Source organism: Nicotiana attenuata, unplaced genomic scaffold (genome assembly GCF_001879085.1).
Source record: "Nicotiana attenuata strain UT unplaced genomic scaffold, NIATTr2, whole genome shotgun sequence".
NCBI classification, from domain to species: Eukaryota; Viridiplantae; Streptophyta; class Magnoliopsida; order Solanales; family Solanaceae; genus Nicotiana; species Nicotiana attenuata.
In genome coordinates, this window is record NW_017679743.1 from 1219 (window position 1) to 5477 (window position 4259).

Below are 4259 nucleotides of genomic sequence, written 5' to 3' on the forward strand. Positions count from 1 at the left end.
TTATAAAATTTGGATTTACTTATGTTTTCTTTTCTTTTAGATCTCAAATTATTAAGTTGAATGTGAGTTTAGTAGTTTTTCATTGTTATTCATCCAATGTTATATTTCCTTGATTTCAAATAACGTTCAAATATTTTGTTTGGTTATTACATATTTATTTATGCACTAAAATCTTGTAAAACGAACATAATTAATTCAAAAGGAGTAAAATCGAATCAAATTAATTCAAAACAGAACGAACCGATCAAATATAAAACCTAATTCAACTTTCTTGACTAGTGATAAGTTTAAAATATGCTGCATAATGCAGAAGTTTTAAACTAATACCTATATTATTACAGTAATTATTAAATAATAGATTAAATAGTGATGAAATTATTTAGTGGATGTACTGTTTAAAAAATATGAAATTAATAGTTTCATGTAATTGATTTCGTTTATTTGTTGAATGGTGATTGTATGATGAGAACCATTTTGCTTACATTAGCAATCCTCTTTTGGGGCTGACTATTTCAAGCTTAAATTGTCCAAATAGGAGAAAAGATTTTGTGGTGTTATTTATGAATTATGCTTTAGTCTCAAATGTTTATCCAAAGACTGAGATAGTTTAGGGAGTAGTGTTTATTTGGTCTTACTTCCTTTTGTTTCTATGTTTTTAGTGTATTTACCCTAAAAATGAGTAACAATTAAATTTGTATGCAGTTTAAAATATATTAACTTCATTAAGTGCAAGTCTCTCTCCGTTTTCACACTAAATTACTTGCATTACCAAGTCTCCAAACCAAGATTGGTTTTAGCTTGGTTCTATTTCCTCTTCTATTCTTGTCATGGTATGTTTAATTCTACTCCTCTAACCTTGTTCTTTACACTCCACACCAAACATACCAAGTCTGAGTTTGTTGCACCGGCCGAACATGTTTAGTCCGGTTTATATTTTTTGTGTGGTTTACGAGCTATTGCATAATGAGCTAGTTACTCTATCCGCACTCGAAATATATATAGTGGTTGCAAGTTTATTCCCCGAAGAATTTTTCAGAAAAAAAAAAAAGCTCATTTGTTTTTTCTTCAATGAAATTACCTAAGTGTATCGGTAAATAGTTTTAATTTCTACTTAATGATGATATTTTTCGTTACTTTTTTCAGTTTTATAGGATCAAACATTTGAGGGACGAGGACAAATGTATTGTTATACATGACTCTTTATGGAGATTCGTATCAAATCACCACTATTATCCTTAGTCCTACTGTGGGCGTCAAATTGTTTACCCCAAAAATGAGTAACAGTTAAATTTATATGCGGTTTAAAGGATACGTAGTTTAATTCAATACAAATAATTAAGAATAAAAATAGATGAATTAAAGACAAAACAAACGATCAAACCAATCGCAATGTAATGACCAAGCTTTATTTTAGATTGAATAGTGGACTTGTCCTCGATTGGACCCTCGGTACGAGCTCAGTTGCGAAGAAAAGAACAAGTGAGTAATGAATTGAACAGTAGCTAGAAGACAAAGGTAAAGTTTTATTGCTTTGAATTGCGTGTGACAATGTGTCAGATCAAAGAAAAACTTCTCATTTATATAGTAGTAGAATTTCAGTCCTCTTACTAGTCTAAAAAATATTTAAAACTTTTTTTCCGGTAATTGTTGATCTATAATTGATACTGAACGGGATTCGCGCCGTAATATCCGGTTGAGAACGAATATTACGGCCCCCTATCCGTCATGCATAACCGTTCACCGAGTCTCCCGAGGTCTAGAAGCTATACTTGATCCGGGGTACGTCGCTTTATCGTATCCGATCCCAGATACATCGTTCATTCTTTCCCGATCTCGATATGAGGGGTTCCTGACCTCGATTATAATCACGTCGATCCATGCTTCCCCTTCATTTTTTCATCGGGGAATCGAGAAAAACTTTGCCCCCGATGTTACGCGTACACAGATAGTTCCCTCGTTTTCCGAAGAGTAAATTTATCGAAGAGACAGAAAGTGATAATTAACCCTGGTTCCTTCTTTCGTACGTTACAACCGAGTTGACGGGTCAGCTCAACATCCTATCAGTCGCTTCGTTCTGACTTCGGATACGTGTCAGCCGCCGGTTGACTGTCCTCAAATGCGAAATGTCGCACATTGATTATTCTTCTTCTATAAAAGCTCCAACCCCTTTTTCACTTTTTTAGTTTCTGATTCCAGAGCTCTTCGATTTACCCTCGAATTCTCTACTTAACTCTACCTCCTTTAAATCTTCATACATTGCTTCCTATATCTTCATCTCTTCATCTTCAAATCTTCGTACTTGTTCTTTAAAGCTTAAATCCAGACCTTCATACCTTCATCCCCATCTTCTAATCTTAATCCTCATCTTCAAACCTTCATATTTTTCTTCAAACCTTCATCTTTTTCAAAATCCGATGGCAAAAACTTTCAAATTCGTGCCTCAGTAAACCGCCCATTCAACTTCCAACCCAGCCATAGATGCCGAGGTGGTCCCAGAGCCGCCCTTGAAGAATTTTGTTCCATGGGGCTGTTCCATTGAAAACGACTACAAAGTCAAGAAGGCCTCCAGCCAACAGGACCGAGGTGAGGGAGTATGGAGGTACATATGCTCCGTTACAAAGGACACATTTCCCACAGTTCGGGTGGACTGCAACTGGGAGGCAAGGAGGTGGTCGTTCCCGGGCCCAACGAAGATATCAACACTCACGTGGAGGGGTATCTAAGTATTTACATTTACCCCTTCACGCTCGCCCCGGTGAACCCTATAATCCTCGGCTTCCACAAAAGGTACGAGGTTTTCCTTGGGCAGATTCACTCGTCCTTTTGGAGGATTATAATCCTTCTCCGCCACTTCGTAAACAACACCGAAGTACCTCGGTTCACCCTCAATCATCTGCTTCGTCTCTACAGTCCCCGAATCTTCCAGGGGGCTGATCAAGAGACACCTTGCTTCGTTTACACTCATCCATTTAAACAAAAAATAGTAGGTGGATGTATAATATATGCATAATATATGTATTATATGTGTATAACTATATATAACCAATGTATAATCTATGTATATGATTAGAAAAAGTAAACAATGAATATTGCCGATTATTTGTCTTATTTAAATATATTTTACAATCTTAGTGCATAAATATTAAACTCAATCAAAATTTTAACTCTAAGATGGTTATAAAGGAAAATCTTTGAGAACCTTTTCTAACTAATACCATATATTTATTGTTTGAAAACTGAAAACGTGTATCACATTAATTAAAAAAGAAACTGAAGATTAATTAAAAGAATTTAATACTTAGAATTTAATTATACAAGTAACTGGTTCTTTGGAGAAAACACATGAAACAACTGCTATAAAAACATTCAGAATTATTACTCTTCAATCCCTCTTCATTTATACTAGTATTTTTAATGCATTTGAGACAAGAAGCAAAAATGACTACATCACGAATCATTGTCCTTTTGGCTTTTATGATCTTCACTTTTGCATCACTATGTGAGTATTTAATCTTTTTTGAAAGTTCATTTATTTTGTAAATGAGAAAATATTAAATATAATGTTTTGACTTTTTTTTTTTTTAAAACAGATGCAGAGGCAGAACAGTGTGAAAACCAGCTTATAGAGCACCCCTGGGGAATTTGTGTGAAGGATGAAGAATGTCATGATCTTTGTGTTAAACTTCAAGTTGGTATAAATATAGTTGCTAAAAGTTATTGTGACCATTCTATAACATCATGTAGGTGTATAGCCTGTCTCCCACCAATTACATTTACACCTGGCGGCGGTATATAGGAGAGATAGAGTGGTCCGCCACCTGATCGCTCGGATAGAATTAGATATATGTATTAGTATTTTCACGCATAAAAGTAGTCAAAATGTAACAGTAGGTGCCAAGGCCCCTATTAACTTCATTAAGTGCAAGTCAATCTCATATTCATCATTTATCTGAATTATAAAATTTGGATTTACATATGTTTTCTTTTCTTTTAGATCTCAAATTATTAAGTTGAATGTGAGTTTAGTAGTTTTTCATTCTTATTCATCCAATGTTATATTTCCTTGATTTCAAATAACGTTCAAATATTTTGTTTGGTTATTACATATTTATTTATGCACTAAAATCTTGTAAAACGAACATAATTAATTCAAAAGGAGTAAAATCGAATCAAATTAATTCAAAACAGAACGAACCGATCAAATATAAAACCTAATTCAACTTTCTTGACTAGTGATAAGTTTAAAATATGACTGCATA

General features: G+C 33.9%; 1 long non-coding RNA gene across 1 annotated transcript; it reads left to right on the plus strand.

Annotated features, from left to right (window-relative positions):
* Positions 1 to 3395: 3395 nt before the first annotated feature.
* LOC109221783 lies at positions 3396 to 3976 on the plus strand. Its single transcript, XR_002067306.1, has 2 exons — positions 3396 to 3499; positions 3591 to 3976. It is a non-coding gene; the product is annotated as an uncharacterized LOC109221783 (long non-coding RNA).
* Positions 3977 to 4259: the final 283 nt, after the last annotated feature.